The 19,231-nt window shown below is 48.1% G+C and overlaps 1 pseudogene; it reads right to left on the bottom strand.

Moving 5' to 3' along the window:
- Positions 1-19,231, bottom strand: part of LOC138442848 (liprin-alpha-1-like) — a 56,319-nt pseudogene that overhangs the window by 26,216 nt on the left and 10,872 nt on the right.

Raw genomic sequence — 19,231 nt, 5'->3', positions numbered from 1 at the left:
TCTGAGTGAGGATAGTGTCAGTCACAGGAGGGGACAGTCTCTTGAGAGAAGACCCCTAAGGAAAAGGGAGGGACCCTCAAGAGTGAACCCAAGGGGCACGTGGCCGTCAACATTAGAAATGCGCCCCGGGCCGGGCAGACCGCTAGCAAGAGCAGGAAGAAAGTTCCCACAGGATTCAATCCAAAGAAACAGGTTTTCTAAAATAACTGCGGTTACTGAGCTCTTTTCCCCCAGCATCTGAAGTTCACCACTAAACACAGGCACCAAACCCAGTGGGATTCCTTTATGATCATCCTTGCAACTCTTCCAAGAAAAGAGGCACAGTGCTCCTAAAACTGACGACATGCAAGCAGGCCCCTTACTTGTGGGCCTCCCTGATGTCCTCGTGGGTGGCCATGTGCAGAGCCCCCATGTGCAGCTGGTCCAGTCGAAGGGACTGCAGAGAGGCAAGGGTCAAGGTCTCACATTTGCTGTTTCTCTTGTCATCTCGTACCTCTTCCCATAAAGCTGGCAGCTGAATGAGAGGTAAGTTTAAAATTGGCTAACAATAGACTGTTGAAAAGGGCAATCTTAGGAGCTTTACATTATAACCAGAAACTTATTTGAAAATCTATTAGCTATGCTTTCCCTCAAGTACAAAAATACAAAACAAACAAACAAAAACAACAACAACAAAAAAAACCAAACCCTTTTTCTAGCTTAATTCCATCTTAAAGGACTGTCTTGCTCAAGAGACGCGGGACCATGGGGCAGGGAGAGCACCTGACTGAGCACAGAGACCCTGGACGGGAGACTCCCTGCAGCCGGGCTCCACCCTCCCTGGAATCCAGCAACCAGATGGCCCCACCAGGCAGGACAGCAGAGTGACACTGGCACTGTGAACCCTGCATGATGGCATGAACTGCCCTGATGAAACAATTGTGCTCATCACAAGGTGCTACTCAGAAGCACCACTTGCAAGAGAAAGAAACCTCTCAGCAAAGTTGTCCAGATCTTTCTGTTTGAAGGAGAAAAGGACACAGCTTCTGTCACCACCCAAAATAATTTGTAGTGATGATGCAGGTTACTGGAACCCATGACAACAAGTGAAACACAGAAAAGGTACCTAACCCCTCCCTGTGAACACCATGTGTCTGGCTCATATTTCTCAGTAACATACATACTGGGGGCTACACATTGAAGTCTTACACGCTGTTCAAGTATAATTTGCTCAGTGTGGTTTACATAAAGCACCTCTAGGTCTTCACTAAGAGATGACCTTGTATCAACCTAGAGTGGTGGGATGCAGAGGAAGATGGGAGGGAGGTTCAAAAGAGAGGGGATATATGGGTACCTATGGCTTATTCCTGTTGAGGTTTGACAGAAAAGAACAAAATTCTATAAAGCAATTATCCTTCAATTAAAAAATAAACTAATTAAAAAAAAAAAAAAAGAAAAAGATGATCTCTCCTGGATTCCCACCTTTTCCATTGGGCCTGGGTGTGAGGACAGGAAAGACAGTGGAGGCAACAGTGTGGGGAACAGATAATCCCCTTCAGGGTCCAGACAGGTCTCAGTTATACATTTGTGTGTGTGGTTAAGCCTGGGAAAGTTTTAGAAAACATGCATGGCAAGTATTTTTATAAAAATGAGTGTGTTGTTTTAACCAACTAACCTGTGCCTTTTTAATGGGATTCTGTAAACAATACTGATCCACTGCAGCCCCACAGGAGCTTGGTGACAACAAAGTAACTTAGTGCAAAATACAGCTGAACTCATTTAACAGCAGCTGGATAAATTGTGCACCCTCTCCTGATCTCTAACAGCAACCCTCAGAAAACAGAAGGCTAGAAATTATCCACATGGAACTGAACAGAGATCAATCTCAAATTCCAGTTAAAATAAGCATTTAAAAAAATCAGAAAGCAACAAAGAACAGAGCAGGGAAGTGACACACCTGGGTTGACTATGGACTCAATGACTATGCCTCAAAGTCGGGGACCGCGGCCACGCCCCTTCCCCCAGGCCTCCTCCTGAGGAAGGCCTCTGGGTCCCGAGCTTGGCCGCCCTCCCTCAGGGTGGGAGCCACCCCACTAGGTGCCCACATGTCCTCACTTAACAGGAGGGCAAAGCAGGCCACACAACAGACAAGCGGCACACCCAGGTCACCAACCCTATGGTGACAGAGCTGCTCTGCTGTGCCCAGCAGAAGGGCTCCTGGGCACTGAGCTGCCTGAACTGGAGCACGGCTGCCCCAGTCCTGTGGGAAGGCCCCAGGAGTGCTCGATCAGTGGGCTGGGAGTAGGAGAGGGACAAGGAAGGCCAGCCCTCAGGGCACTGGACTCCAACAACAGGGGCTTATCCAAGTGACCCGAGGGGAGAGGGAGCGAGCTCCCTCCTGCTGCTCCCTCCATCAGTGATGCTGTGATGGACACGAGAGCCTCTCCAGGAAAGCGGGCTGGATGGCACCATGGTTAAGTGTCCAGGCTCTGATCAGACCAGTCTGTACCACACTGCTGGGTGTGTGAGCTTGTGCAGAGTGCCCGACCTCTCTAAGCCTCAGTGTCCATGTCTGCTGAATGGGGATAACAGCAGCCTGGACCTCACATGGGTGTCTGTGGGATTAGACGAAAGGCTTGGAAAGCACTCGACATGGTGCCCAGTGCACAGAGTATCCTGCACATTCCTACCCACCATCATTAAATTGGCTTCCTGCAAATCTAACATCTGTGGCTTTGATTCAGTCATTTCTTATAAGAAAACACTAAGCAGAGATTCCATGGTGGTCCAGAGGTTAAGACTTGGCACTTTCACTGTCAGGACACTGGTCTGATCCCTGGTTGGGGAACTAGGATCCCATAAGCTGTGCAGCATGTAAAGAAAAATTTAAAAATAATAAATAATACTGTGTTTATTATAAATAAACATGAAATGATTCAAAGGCAAACAAATGGCAGAAAGGCAAAGTGTTACAATTGTCCCAATGAATGACCTATTTCCAACAGAGCCATCAGCATATTTTAAGTGGTGGGTGAGTTTCATTACTTCCATTAAAACGTCAATTATTCACCAGTACATAAGCACAGAGTGTTCATTCATGTTAAACGTTAAGGACTCTTTAATACTTCACAGAGAAAAAAGGCATGCTAAATTACTGAATACTTTACTTTTCAATGCTGCTTCCTTAAACCACTAGGCTGATAGATGCATGCACAGATGTGAAGAGAAACCAGATTTATTGTTAATTTGAAGTTAAAAATTAAAAAAAAAAATCATTATAGGCAAATACAGTAAAGCAAAATGATGGCAAACATATAAGTGAGATGAAGATTTAGAGAACATGTGACTGGTAACAGAACTTTTTTTGGGGGGGGGGACCACAGAAGTTAAATAAGCTATTGAATATTTACTAGAGAAACACTATAAATTATTACTCAGGAAGATACAATTCTATTACAACATCATGATTTATTAAAGCACAGCATTCTGTACAACAAAGGGCCTTAACAGTTGTCTATTCTCAGCCAAACTTCTCTATATGTTAGTTTCTCTTAATAAAAACCATGTTATACTTTAAATTAGTAATTTAACTGATGAGGATGTTACCATAATACCTATTTTAACATTGAACAAATCTAACCACCTATTGGACATTAATGTAAAATAATGACAAACTATTTTAACATTGAACAAATCTAACCACCTATTTGACATTAATGTGAAATCCTGACATATAATTTGATATAAAACTTCTCAAAATAAATTCATTAAAGCAGGTTCCCTGTGAAAATATGTAAGAATAAAAGCTTGCATAATAGCAGGTGCAGTCTTTACATTTTATTAACCATAGAAGATAGCTTTTAAAAGAAACATTAACTGTGCAAAAGCTGATGTGATTTACAGTCTTAAATACAAGCACCAACATAGAAATGATATTGTGTCAAAAGTCCATTAGTTCTACACTTAAGAGGATCATTTCTTTATATAAGGATAATCTCATTTATGAATTACACATGATATGTAGTTTAGGATTCATCTACATTATGCTTGTAACTGCAGGCTGCTGCTGCTGCTGCTGCTAAGTCGCTTCAGTTGTGTCTGACTCTGTGTGACCCCATAGAGAACAGCCCACCAGGTTCCTCCATCCCTGGAATTCTCCAAGCAAGAAAGAACACTGGAGTGGGTCGCCATTTCCTTCTCCAATGCATGAAAGTGAAACGGAAAAGTGAAGTCACTCAGTCGTGTCCCGACTCTTTGTGACCCCATGGATTGCAGTCTCCCAGACTCCTCTATCCATGAGATTTTTCAGGCAAGAGTACTGGAGTGGGTTGCTTTGCCTTCTACTCTAACTGCATAGTGATACCCTAATTCAAACTTACTGCTATGGGGAAAAACATTTAATGAGATATGAAGACAAAGCACAAACTCGACTAAAGGGACACACGCTGTGGACCATAGCACTACTATGACCAGAGCAAGTGGGAGGTTGGGGGAGAGGAGATGGATGGGTAAACTACAGCCTCGGGGGCGGGGGGTGGGAGGGGAGGAGGGGAGGCTCGGGTCTGGATTGATGAAGACTAAACAGAGATCCAACCAGTCCATCCTAAAGGAGATCAGTCCTGGGATTCATTGGAAGGACTGATGCTGAAGCTGAAACTCCAATACTTTGGCTGCCTCATGCGAAGAGCTGACCCATTGGAAAAGACCCTGATGCTGGGAGGGATTGAGGGCAAGAGGAAAAGGGGACGACAGTGGATGAGATGGCTAGACGGCATCTCTGACTCGATGGACATGAATTTGAGTGAACTCCGGGAGTTGGTGATGGACAGGGAGGCCTGGGGTTCTGTGATTCATGGGGTCACAAAGAGTCAGATATGACTGAGCGACTGAACTGAACTGAACTGAACAGACAACAGGATGAGACAGGAAATCAAAACCAATGAGGAAAGCAGACAAACCATCAGAGAACTCCAACAACAAGGAAAACATATACAGAACTGTTCTTTTACAAATACTCAGAAAGAAATCAAGAAAGAAACCACAGAGAAATGGTCAAATAATTTTAAATATCAGCTAATTAGCCAATGATGCAAATTATAAAAACAGTGTGTCAAAAGACCACAAAATTGACTAGTTAACATTTCACATGCATCTAAAATGATTCACAGTTAATTTAATTATATGCTGACTAACAATGCAGCTAACATGAAATGGGTGGTAACCAAAAAAAGTGATAATACAAGTCCAGTTACAAAGCAGAGTGTTGTACACATGATTTCATGGGGTTAAATAGCAATGCACTCACAAAACCTAAGCTAAACATGCAAGAAAGCTGGAACATGAGCTTTAGAGCCACACACTCTGTCACCAAAAGCCCTAGGTCGTCATCCCATTTTTAGACTCAGAAGAGTGAGGAAGCCCGACTTCTTCCTGGGGCCCTGGGGTACCAGGCTTTTAACCTGGTTTCACACGCAGAGCTGGCCTGAGCATGCAGCCAGGCCCATCAGAAAGCTGACCAGTTTAGATTCTTGGTTTTGTTCCCACCGCATGCCCTGCACCCTGCAGCCAGGCATCCCCAATGGAAAATGTGCTGCATGTTTTTCACACACCATGAGAGCTGCCTATGATTACTTTCACAAAGCTGTCTGCTCCCTGAGAACAGAAACTTCCCTGCAGCTGCTATGCCCAGCACAGGCCAGGCCCAATGTTACAGAGGCAGGCTCTGGCTGAGTTCATGATGACACACAAAGCTAGCGGTCCAAATATCATGACATTTGTCTCTGTGTGATTATGGAATGATTAAAGACTAAGCAGTTTTACAAAAATTCAGACCTCTGAGTGTAGCAAATGTACCTGAGTTTCTCCTGGGTAAAAAGAGAAAAAACTAAGAGGGATGTGGCAGGAAGGAGGCAGACACATACCAGAGTCATGATGCCCAGCTTGTCTACTTCCCACACCGGGCTGTGGCGCCTCCTTTGGGGCGTGGAGCGCACACTGCTGGGTGGGCAGGAGCCAGCAAGCGAGGAGGTGGGATACAACTTGAGGGAGTTTAAGGATTTAAAATGAAGGAGGTTGCCTAAGCTCCCCCCGCCCACCCTACTCTCAGTCTCCTCGGCTCGCTGCTCCGTGTTCTCCTTCTTGGATCAACCTAAGATAGAATAAAACCCGTCACGTGCCTTTGTCAGCAGAGAAATCTGTCTGGATAACATATTTGGGCTGGCATTCTGTAACACGATTAGCAAATTCCAGGAACAGCTGCTCAGCAAAACGCTTCGACTTTCCCTCTTTTGAATTTTCTCAAACTTAGAATAACTTATCATTGAGTCTTACAAACTGGCCCCTGATCATTCACGTTTGATTTGATTTATTTACTCTAACATTCTGATGGGGCGGCAACTCCTGGGTGGCGACTCTCTCCCTGTGAGGAGATACCTCAAGTTGATAACCTTTACCTTCCCTTCCCTCTTAGGTCAGAGATGCATGTCAGTGCCTCAAGTCTTTTCCACTGGAAATCGGGAACTCTGTACAATCGAAACATTGATTCATGAACAAGCTGGAGTTTCTAAACACAAGTCTCCAGACCAGATGAAGTGCCTAGTTTATTTTGTTTTTTTTTTTTTTTTTCTTAAGGTTGTATATGTACAAACTCATCACTTGATGAAGTTCTCCACCGGCTTTATGTGAGTTTCTGGATTCATGTCAATGTGCCGCATTAGCCAAGAATTCACGGTTACTGCTCTTCTCCTCTAATGTGTCATGGATGACTTTATATAGCAGTTTAAATATATGATTATGCATTTAAAATGATTTTCTAAATAAAATACAAGATTCTTGCAGGTTGTAACCTATCCAGTTTCACTTCTACTTCTATGTCCTGAAAGTTCTTCACTGGTGATAACAAGTTGATGGAGAGAATTTACCATTTACATCAAGTCAACTTGTTGCATAAGGAAAAATCACTTTTACCTAACAACTTGCTGTAAAAATAAAAACATTAATATATAACTGTTCTGTATTTCCTGTGGAGATGGAGAAAGTCCATCTTTCTGAGCTTGTCTGTGCTCAAGCATGGCCCATAAAGCAGTCTGTCTCAGCGTCAAATGTGTAGGTGGCACCACCTGCATTTGCTGGTTGTGCCATTCAGGCCCTGCTTTTCCCCCAAGCACCCCATGCTAGGCAAACAGGAACGGGGACCTTGGCCTGGGCTGACGTGATGAGAAGAGTCTGAGCAGCAGCTCTATCTGTGCAGGGTCACCAGCCTGCTGCCACTCTGGATGTGGACTCCGGACAGGGGCACAGCTATGTGGGTGTGGCATCAGGCAGGCCTTGGGGCCCACAGCCACCTGGCTGTACCCAGACCCAAGGCCCCATGCTCACCACAAGGCTGGTCTTTTGATTCTATCATGTTTTGTAAACTGTTATAACTACCAAGGCGGTGTCTAAAGAAAATATCTTAAATATATTTATGAGTTGAGAAAAACTCAAACACATGTCCTTGGGCTACTGTCTTACAACAAGCCAATATTCACACTGTATTAAGTTAAAAAGGAAAATGCAGATTTGAGTGGGAATTTTTCCAACCCCAAAACCCCAGCTTTTCTGTTCCAAGTGGCTTTTCACCAGAACGTGGGAGTCTCCGAGGGACACACGAGGGTGAACTCTCAGTGCTGGAAGGTGCACGGGCTGCAGGGGACACTGCCTCAGCACCTCACCCACCTTAGGGCTCAGAGACGGGGAGGGACACCCCATAATGCCCCCCCCCAGAGTGCTGACACCACACTGTGGACCGAATGCCCTGGCTGACTGAGCTTGATAATCAAGGGCAATCTTGGAACTGAAAATTCTTGAAGCAGACCTGAAGTCAGTTTTCTTACTGTGGAACACTCAGGCTTCTCTAAGGAGAAGACAGCTCCTCAGAGAAACCGAGTTTCCAGGGAGCTGGGATCAGGTGCACCCACTGGATCTCTTTGTTGATGGCATTCAGCTGCTCCCGAGGCATCAAAGTCAGAGTCTCGGCATTGGCCTGCCTGCTGGGCGATAGTTGAGTGGCCGAGCTGAAGAGAGTGACCCTGTTGTCGCTCGTCACTCGACACGCCCTCATCACTCTTGAATGCCTGGGCCACGTTGACCAGCACACTGGCTTGCTGCACACTCCCAGTCCTGTTCCTTCAGGGTCTGCACCTGGACACGAGAGGACCATGTCTCACCAGCAACATTTAGAGCAGCTCAAGTCTATCAGGAACTGAACACAATTTTACATGGAAGCCCTAACTGGATAAATGGGCCATGCTTATGAGACACTGCCATCTCTTACGCGAGCAGTAATGAACAAAGGGGCAGGAGGAGAATCCAGTTCCTAGATGGCCTGGTGACATTCAGGTCTTAGCGTGGATGGAAGGCAATCCTATGAGGTTGTTCACAAGGGTGGGCTGATGGAGGCAGAGACAAAAACTGAAAATTAAAAAAAAAATACATCCATGCCTCCATCAGCCAGGCTGAAGGAAAATAAGAGAAAATAACCCTTCAGCTCCGCAGCCACTGGGTCCCCCTCACTGGTCATCACTGGTACCAGTTCACCAAGGAGTACTGTCCTCATAGGTTCCCAGCCCTCCGTTTCCCAGGCTGGTCTGAACACCCACAGACAGGAGAGAGCAGGGGTAGTCAGGGGATGGGAAGGCCAGCCCCTCACGTCTCTCCTCTTGGGGCACAGGCCCTTGGGTTGTTTTGGGGGATGGCTCCTTGCACCGCAAGTGTGACTCTGTCATCAGAGACACACAGGAGAGTGCCCACGGGGCCCTGTGCTACCCTCATGCTCTCACACCTCACATCCTTCTCTCTGTAGTTCTCCCCCTGCCCCACTGTCACCCAGGTCCTGCCTTCTTTTCCCAGATATGACTTCAAAGCAACCGAGGGGCAGCCACGAGGTTCTGCCTTGCCGGTTCCCCCTCCCCTGTGGCCAATGCCCTCACCCCTTGTCTTTGTCACGACCCCTCCCCAGAGCTGGCCTACCCCCTTCGTTGGCTTAAGAACCACCCGCCATCATTCCTGCTCTGCTCCAGCGAACCAGCTGCCTATGGGTTCACTCCCATCAGCCTGGTCAGCATGTCCTCTCCCTTCTCTCGCCTTCAAATTGCACAAGGGGAACCAGCAGATTCCTCCTCCAGGGCTCCCTGTAGCGCCTACTGTGGGTCTCTGAAAGTTCCCTGGGAGCGGCCTATACTGCCCCCCTCCCCACCCAGTGCCCAGCCCTCTGCAAGCAGGCGGTGTGCCTTCCCTCACAAGGCAGCTCCCTGGGGGGCTCGAAGATCCCATGTTACCAAGCCCCCTCCTCTCCTTGCCCTCCCCTAGGATCCCTCAGTATGTCTCTCCCTGGGCTCCAGGCCCCGCCCTCCCTGGGGTTATTGCTCAGTCCCTTATGCCCCTTCTCAACTTTGGAATGTGGGGTGCCCCACGGCTCTACCCTTGCACCCCATCTGTCTCCACCGGCACCTGCCTGGTGACTTTACCGTGCTCATGCCTTTAAATGCCATCTATATGCCCACGACCCCAGGTCCACCCTGAGCTGAGTGAATCCTCTCCTGGATGCAGACTGGAATACTCAGCTGCTCTCCTGACAAGTCCCCTGGACACACCATGGGCTTGTCCACCTCAACAGGGATCTTAGCTCCCCACCCCGGCAGCCTTCCTCACCTCAGAAAATAGGCTCTGGCCTCGAGATGCTCACGCCTGAGCCTGAGGTCCTCCCTAATGCAGGCCGCTCTCTCCCTTGTCCCCGCTTATTGACACTACCCTTTTTCTATCTCCAAGTGGCTACTTCTCTTCCTGCTTTTGGGTCTCTGGTTCAAGGTCACCCTCCTGGAGTCACCTCGCTGGCCACCTTGTTCACACACGATCGTCCCCTCCTCCTCGGACAACTTGGGCACTCTGGTCTCCTTTCCCTGCTCATCACTGTCCGACAGGCTGTGTGGGTTCAAAAATGGCTCCACAAATTCTTGCATCCTCCTCCCTTCAAGAGGCAGAGGGGGCAACTCCTGCTCAGCCCCTGAGTGAGGCAGGACTTCTCAGCTCACCCTCACAAACAGAAGTGAAGGTGTTCATCTTCCAAGACTGGGGCGTGCAAGGCCCCAGGGTACACCCCATGCTCACGCTCTCAGAGGGAGTTCCAAGGAAAGCCAGGCCATGAAAAGGTCCACACGGCAGGGACCTGGGCCTGTCCCCAGCAACCAGGTGAGTCTGAAAGCCTGCCATCCAGCCCTGGGGGGCCGTCTCATGTCTGCATCCTCAGGAGGCCCTGAACCAGGCCCACCTGCTAAAATGCACAGGAACTGTGGACTGTGAGCTGTTCACTGGGAAGTCACTAAGCTTTGCAGTGATTTGTTATGTAGTAGTGGATAAAGAACACACAGTTTTTAATTCAATGCTGGAGTCATACTTCTGACGATGTCTAGCACAGACTAGCTACTCACTGAATATGGAAGCTCAAAACACAGACATGTATGAAAAAATACATGCCATGAATGAGGTGAAAATATAAAGGCACTTAAACTTCCAATGAGAATTCTTCTCACTAAAAGATGATGGATATATGTATCCACTTACTTGTAGGATGATTTCAAAACTGTGCTTATTTATACCGTGCTTGGCCTCACAGTAGGCCACAAGTTATCAAAACTGGTTCTTTTAAGAAAAAAAAGCATGCCGCAAAGTAAACTCTTAGCCAGAAAAGGGAAAATGGGAAGACATAAAGCGATCTATCAATGCTTTGCTCCAAACCCATCTCAGGACCACAGTGTGAGGGGGCAGGTGCCTCACGAGGTGCCCACCAGGGATGGGAAGGGGCCAGGGGTCCTTGTCTTAGATGGCTCATCACACAGTGCTGCCAGCTGGCCTTTCTGGGGGCACTGCAGCAGCGCAGTGCTGTTGGAGGAGTCTGCCAGCTAGTCTGCCACAGGGAACCTGAAGTCCGGGGTGCTGCCCAAGTGGGGTCAGCTGAAACACAAGGGAAAGAAGAGCACTGTTAGAAAGAAAGAAGCTTACTCTGTCAGTCAAGCCACAGCCTGTCAATTTGGAAGATTGGCAATTTCACAGCAAAAGGGTCCCCAGGAGGGCACTGCCCTCCTGGCTCCAATAGTAACAGGCTTCTGCTGTCCCACAAACACTCAAGGCTCAGCCCCACCAGCTGGAAAAGTCCCGTGTGTGGGGAAGGCAGTGCTGAAGCGAGGGTGTGGCGCTGACTAGGACAGGATCAGCTGTCTGGGGTTGGGACGTCTGTAGTCCCCCTGGAGCCCACCCTCAGGTCCAGGGCGGGGCCTGCACCTGCTCTGCTTTCTCCTTGGCACCCCACCTCCCCTCTCGCCGCACCTGTTCTGACCTCCCTTTCCCATGTGAAGTCCGTGGATCACAGTCACCTGTCTACCTGGAACACTGTCTGCACCACTCTCAGTGCTTCTAACGGCACCTCAGACAGCCTGCAGCAGAAAGACCTCGGACCCACAGCTCGGAGCTGAGCCACATTGGTGTCTCCCATCAAAAGCAGAGATGAGCGTGTCACCAGATTCTGGGCTGAACAAGGCTCAGGACAGATGCTCAGGCCTGATCACTAAGGCCTGGGCCTGCCTGCGCCAGGAGTTCACTCAGCAGGGGCCTGCTGAGAGGCAGGACAACCCCTCCTTGACTGTGAGCCACTGCACTGCAGGACTGCCTGGGCTCTGCTCAGTCTTGTCTCTGGGAAGAGGGTGGCGCCTTCACATGCAGGAGTCCCTAAACCAGGGAGACAGAGCCCTCCTCCAAGGACAGGACACCCCATACATCTGCAGAGTGGCCAGGGCCAACCACCAGCTCAGCCTGTTCAGGTTCACATGCTGCTCTGCTCAATGGTTTTGCGAGGAAAACTGTACTGCACAGGAGATGGAAGTCTGGAATCCCCCCGAACCACACCTGTATCCTTCTCATCTCCCCTCCCTCCTGACAGAACCACTCCTTTCTCTGCTCCACTTCTACCCAAGGGCCTGGGGCCAGAGCACACTCGGCAATTGGGTGGGAGGTATGACACGGTCCCGCCATGGGCTGCAGACCCTCACAGATCCTCTGAGGGCCACAGAGGCCTCTGGGTTGGGTTGTTCCCCAACTATTACCTCCCAGTCCCCTGGCAGAGTGCAGCCTCCATCTCTCTCCCCCTTCTCACTCGAGGCGCTTTCCTCCAGGAGAAGGTCTCAGAGACAAGGTGATCAATTGCACTGGGAGGTCCTGCCAAATACGCCAAACCTGCCCTGCTGTGAGCCAGGTTTTCAGTACACACTCTCTCCCTCCTGAGACAGCATAGTGGTCCCCACCCAGCCCACATTGCCTGTAAGCCCCACTCCAAGGACCCCCTGTGCTGCTAAGTTACTGCCATGACCCCTCAAGAGCTGCCTCCTGGAGACATCCCTCCCTTGCACCAGCCACTGTGGCCCACTCTCTTCAGAGCACAGCGACCCCTCCTGCCCCGTGGCGGCTTCCTCTTCTCCTTTCTCACTCTCACTGACACACAGGGGACTGGTGACCAGGTTCCAGTCTTCTCCATCTGAACCCCCTAACCATGCCAGGCCTTCAGGTCCCAGCACCAGCAGCACCCCCATCCTTACCCAATCCCCCCAAGAGCAGTAGGCCATGTCCACCTCCTCTTCCTCCACTGTCTACACAGTCCTCCTCACACTCACCTCATCTACCCTGGGAGCAGGGGTTCTCCACCTCTGACAGCACCAGCCTCTCACCCTGGAGGAGCTCTGCCAGTAAGTCCGGCCATGTCCCTTATCCGTTCTGCAGGGCATGTGCTCCCCTTGAACTCCACCCACCATGGATTCAGACACAGGGCCAGTTTCTGACTCTGCCTTTGTCTTGAATGATATCCCCTTACTCCAGAAGATGGCTGGGCAGGGGCCCTGGACCACAAGGATCCCCTAAGCACACAAACACATAAATATGCATATGGGCTCCAAATTGCCTCCTAACTCAGGATTCAAGCAGCAGTCGATTTCCTACACATAAATGAATGTTACCAGTTAAGCACTTTAATAACCTTTGCTTAAGTTTATCTCTCACTTGTGACCATATTCCATCAAGAAACCACAGAAACATTTAAATACTTAATAAGAATTACTGCCCCTATAAAACAAGTAATGAAAATTCAGGATGCTCAGTAATCTGCTGGCCTCATTCACAAGCCAGGCGATTCCTCCCACTGCAGTCAACGGCAAGTCATGTCTCAGTCTCCATTCACATAAAAAAGACTACAGGTCATTAACCTTCTGCACCTCTTAAGAAACATCAGTGTCACAGTTTGTCAGGCCCCTCAAATGAATACACCCAATATCAACTGGTTGGCCCCCCACTTCCAAACCTCTGCCTGTGGTTGTGAATTTTGTCAATACTGTGACCACCACTTTTCCTGGTACCAAGTTCAACCCTAAGGATCAATGCTTGTCTCTTCCCTCTCGCTGGCCACAGGCTACAGGGTCCTTGAGGTCCAACAATGAGAGACACCCAGGCATACTGTCCACACACCAGACAGGCCCTTGTCACACTTGACAGTGCTGAGGGGAGCTGCCCGGGGGAGCAGCCTACCCATGGTGGAGGGGAGCCCCTGACAGCCTTGTCTGGTCCAGTTCGGCTCTCAGGGTTTGTAAGTTTAGAATCAGCTGGTCCTACGAAACAGCAAATGACACAGCCTGCACCACTTGCTTTCCGGATGTAAAATGACTTGCATCAAAATGTGCATAACAGGTTACATTAGCAGTTATCAACTTCGAACATTTTAATTCTGAGAAAATGTTCTCTAAGAGTCCCACAGCAAATATAAACACTCAGAACAATATTAACCCTTATAAATCATAATGAGTAAGAAGTTCCATCTCATGTGTAGCAAAGCTTCTGGAGGAAACATGGCAAGCTGTTAACAATGATGAAGTCTGCAGAGAGAAGCTGGACTTGGGGCGGGGGTTCGGGTGGCAGGGGACAGAACTTACTCTATTGCCCTCGCTTCTCTCTTTGCTTTAAACTGGCTCCATGGAGCTCACCTGCATTCATGGGCATTCCTCACATTAATTCTTCTACACCCCACTTCACTTCCTCACAGGGTAAAACAAGACAAATGGGCCAAGTTTCTGAGTCACTTGACTTAACCTGGCAGCTCTGTGCTGTCGGCCAAGGCAGTCACTTGCCTCATGCAGCACCTGAGTACATGAGACAGGCTGGTGCAAAGCTCGATATGGAAATCACACAGAAGAGTTCAAGACTTGTGGTGAAAGAAGGATGTCAAGCAGTCCACTGGTTTTTAGGAAATTTTAGATTGTGTATGTGGCTCTTATTATCTTTCTGAAGAACAGCACCATCCATCTGAAAGACTCACGCTTTGTCTCAGCTTTCGGGTGAACCCAGAAAGGACTACTCAGAATTCTGAACCACACACAATGGCCACACACACTAAATCCACCTATAATGCAAACACATTCAATGTTCAAAACCAGAAATGCTATACTTGTTACAGCAGTGGATTAGCCATAAGGAAAATGTAACTTGACTTCCGCTAAGCATCTCTAATGACTGTAATAACAAACCCAGCTCAATTCAGCTCTTAACCAAATTTCTAAAGGATTTAGACATTAAACTACCTTGTCATTTTGCATTTCTTCTAATTGCTTTTTCGCATTTTCAACTTCCCATAGGAGAGAATTGTGAAAACGATACACACACTGCTTTAGGGTCAGTTCTTACAGATGCTGCGTGGACTGTGGGATGGCTACTCTTCTGTTTGAAAGCATAAAGCACCTTGGGAGAAGGGGCGGGCCTCGCGCCCAGAGTGAAGTGCCAGCACGAGGCCGGTTGACAACTTTTAGCACTAACTTATACACAAACCATCTCCTCCCCCCCCGACTGATCTTCTAGGTACAAGAAGGCCAGGTCCCTGGGGTAAGTGAAACTACTTTATACTTGCTTTCAGCTTTTGCAGTTCGGTGGTCACTCAGGAAATTGGCACAGGTTTCACATGCCAAATTCAAACCTGAGACAAAGCTATCCCCACCTCAGGGCCAGCCCACAGGTCAGGGTGAAGTGAGAGGAAAATCCTGTGTGGTCTCTAGTGAAGTGTATGTGTCATCTTGGGTTTTGTGGGGGGAAAATGTGCCACAGTACTTGCAGTGACCATAGGTCTCTCTCAGAAAAGCCGACATCAGGGATGATTCTGGGCCTCGTCTTTAGGGCACTAGTGCAGCTAGGCCATGTTTTCACCAAACCTGAATTGGACTGTTGCCCACTGAGCTGCTCTGATATAGGTTCTCAGACATTTTCCAAAGCAAATGAAAAGAGAGAAGGCTGGAGTTGGAATATAAGAATGCTTGCTTTTACTTGCTCCAATCTTTTCTATCATATTATATAAAAGATCCTGAACTAAACTTCTTAATTTGGCTGGATCAGCCCTTAGCTACATCACACAGGATTCCTTTGATGTGATTGCCATGTGGCATGTGGGATCTTAGCTCCCCAAGCAGGGATCGAACCTGCATCCCTGACCTTGCCAGGCAGACTCTCAACCACTGGACTGCCAGAAAAGGCCCAGAAATAAACTTATAAGAAAGAAACGAGGGGGTAAGGGTGGATCTAGAAGAAAGTTCTAGCACAGCAGCTGGTAACATCGCGGCCATTGGTGGATCCGGCTCACTGATGCTTTCTGTAAGGGTTGCAGGCACATATCTATTGTCTATTCCTTTACACACTGCCACGCTTATTGACTAGCATGAAATGCTGCTACTCAGTTATTCATAACCAGTAAAGACATTCACTCTGGGGCCCTCTATGGGAACACTTTTCCAACTTCTGGCTTGGAGATTTCCCCCTCACACAGACTGGGCCAGGCCAGGCCGGGCCATGCCAGATGTGCCTCTTTGTAAAGGGACTGTGGGGCTGGCTCATCTTACTCTCCAGAGCAGCCATTCTGTCCTTCAGATGAAGCTGAAGCCTCTCCTCTGATTTGGACAGAAGCTTATGCACGGTATCTGATAAACATTTATTGTGTTCTTCATTCATTTTTTTCTCTCTGCCTTGCCTAAAACAAGAAAAACCCAAAACTCATAAACTTCAAGAGCAAGTACGGTCCTTCTTTTAAAACCACCCTGTATGCAAGACAGCAAAAGAGACACAGATGTGTAGAGTGGACTTTTGGATTCAGAAGGAGAGGGAGAGGGTTGGATGATTTGGGAGAATGGCATTGAAACATGTATACCATCATGTAAGAAACGAATCGCCAGTCTATGTCCAATGCAGGATACAACATGCTTTGGACTGGTGCACGGGGATGACCCAGAGAGGTGTTATAGGGAGGGAGGTGGGAGGGGGGTTCATGTTTGGGAACACATGTACACCCGTGGTGGATTCATGTCAATGTATGGCAAAACCAATACAGTATTGTAAAGTAAAATGAAGTAAAAAAAAAAATAAAAAAATAAAAGCACTGTGGAGCAGCGACGTGAGCAGCCTGTGCCCTGATTCCCTAGGAGGCCCCCTCCCATGGCCACCTCTGGTGGGCTCTTGGGAATCACCAGAGCAGACTGGTAAGTGCAGAGGGAGGCAGGGACTTCACTTGTCAAAGGTCACTCCCAATGCTTCTCTTTGACAGAGCACCTAGGAGACCTTAGCGTCACCAGCCATTACCTGTCACAGGGGCTTGGGGAGCAAGCAGATTTACATTCAGAAACAAGCAGACTTTAAAGGGGATCAGCTTACACACACATTGGTAGAGGAATTTCCCAGTATATAAACAGAAGCTTGAGTCTGGATTAAGGGGCATATTCAGTTTATAAAGCAAAAGCTGAGAAAATTCATTTTGGGATAAAAGCCAGTGGAAATAGACTTTCACATATTTTTCTTTACATGCAACATCACTTGAATTCTTTGTAACGATTGCTGTTGTTCAGTTACTCAGTCGTGTCTGACTGTTTGTGACTCCATGGACTGCAGCACACCAGGCTTCCCTGTCCTTCAGTATCTCCCAGAAGTTTCTCAAACTCACGTCCATAGAGTCTGTTTTGCCAACCAACCATCTAGTCCTCTGTCACACTTCTCCTCCTGCCTTCAATCTTTCCCAGCATCAGGGTCTTTTCCAATGTGTCAGTACTTCGCATCAGGTGGCCAAAGTATTAAACCTTCAGCCTCAACATCAGTCCTTCCAATGAATATTCAGGACTGATTTCCTTTAGGATTGATTGGTTTGATCTCCATGCAGTCCAGGGGACTCTCAAGAGTCTTCTCCAACACCTCAGTTCAAAAGCATCGATTCTTTGGTGCTCAGCCTTCTTTACGGTCCAACTCTTATATCCATACATGATTACTGGAAAAAAAAACATAGCTTTAACTAGGTGTTCCTTTGATGACAAAGAAATGTCTCTACTTTTAATATGCTATCTAGGTTGGTCATAGCTTTTCTGCCAATGATAATTCATATTCAGTTCAGTTCACTTGCTCAGTAGTGTCTGACTGTGCAACCCCATGGATTGCAGCATGCTAGGTTTCCCTGTCCATCACCAACTCCCAGAATTTGCTCAAACTCATGTCCATTGAGTTGGTGATGCTGTCCAACCATCTCATCCTCTGTCATCCGCTCTATTCCTGCCTTCAATCATTCCAGCATCAGGGTCTTTTCCAATATGAAAATTCGTATTAAAAAATGAAATAATTACCTCAAGCAATTTTAAATGTAATAACAAAGTTGGCAAGTCTGTATTTTATAAATTGAGCATCAATTTCATGGTTTAAAAAGCTGTTTTAAGACCTACTGTATTAAAAAAAAATGGAGAGAAGACAAAAGAATGATCTATTTGAGATTGGCCCTGTGTTAGAAATTGCTGAGGCTAATTGATGGGTCATGGGTATTTATTATACTACTCCATCCACTTTTGGGCATGTTTGAAATTTTCCACCAGAAAAAAATAAACAAACGGGTAATTTTCTGTTAAAACAGAGTCTTCTCCAGCAACACAACTCGAAGGCATCAATTCTTCAGTGCTCAGCCTTCTTTATGGTCCAGCTCTCACACCCATACGTGACTACTGGAGAAAACATAGCTTTGACTATGTGGACCTTTGTCGGCAAAGTGATGTCTCTACTTTTCAATACCCTGTCTAGGTTTGTCATAGCTTTCCAACGAGCAAGCATATTTTAATCTCATGGCTGCAGTCACCATGTCTGCAGTGCTTTTTGAGCCCAAGGAAACAAAACCTGTCACAGCTTCCACAATAAAGCATTGGCATTCAAATATTTTTAAAACAAACCAAAAGTTTACTTTGAATTGGCTTAGTCATAAACAGCATCCCGATCTCAACAGCCTCTGAGCAGCACTTCTGAAAGTAAGGAAGTACACCCTGATCGGGAGATATTGAGCTCTCTGCCTAAGAGGGGAGGGTGCCTCACCATTGGTCTCATGATGGTAGTCAGAATCACTGCCCCCCAGGAGCCTGCGTGTGAGGCTCTGTGGTCCAGGCCCAAGAACACAGGCATAGTGGGGACAGTACTGACATGTGAGGCTGGACCTGGGATCCCCACTCCATTTCCTGGATGGTCTGTATTGATGTGGAGCCAGCCCTTCCAGGAAACCTCTCTCAGGACTTGGTCATGCGGGCCTCCACCATCACCCTTTCCTGACGTGCCTTCTGTCTCAGTGCAACTATGGTTCTCCTCCTGTCTAGGAGCAGCCATCCTACACACATACTGTGTCTGGACAAGCAGTTTGGCATGTGGGACTCAAGCGCCACATCCAAGGCAAGCGCCACGTTCAAGGCAAGCAGGCTCCACACCTGGGTGCCATGCCTTCAGTTTCATGGGCCTCGGGCTGGCACCCACAGGTTTGCCTGAGGGGCACTCGTGAGGTCCACCTGTATCCCAAGCAGCTCTCTGGACTGGCTGCTCAGACCAACAACAAGCCTCTTTGAATATGGGGACGCCCTGGCCTCTGCCCACTGCCTATGGGCGACCACCTCTGGCCCTGTTCCCGAGGAGGTGGGTGCCTGGATTAGCAGATGGGGCACACATGCACACACATGCACACATGCTCCGAGATGGGAGCAGCGGAGAGAGGCAGCAATGCCCCCTGCCCAAGCTGTGTCTGCCACCCAGACGGAGCCTCCCTGTCAGCACACGCACCCACTGCAGCTCCTTGTTCTTCTCCTCTAGTTGGGCCTCCACCTGGCACAGCCTCTCCTCTGTGCTCCCATGTCTCTCTCCCGCC

The sequence above is a fragment of the Ovis canadensis genome, chromosome 6 (genome assembly GCF_042477335.2).
Source record: "Ovis canadensis isolate MfBH-ARS-UI-01 breed Bighorn chromosome 6, ARS-UI_OviCan_v2, whole genome shotgun sequence".
Classification (NCBI taxonomy): Eukaryota; Metazoa; Chordata; class Mammalia; order Artiodactyla; family Bovidae; genus Ovis; species Ovis canadensis.
The sequence above is the reverse complement of the archived record's forward strand: the minus strand, read 5'-3'. Positions and strand labels throughout refer to the sequence as shown.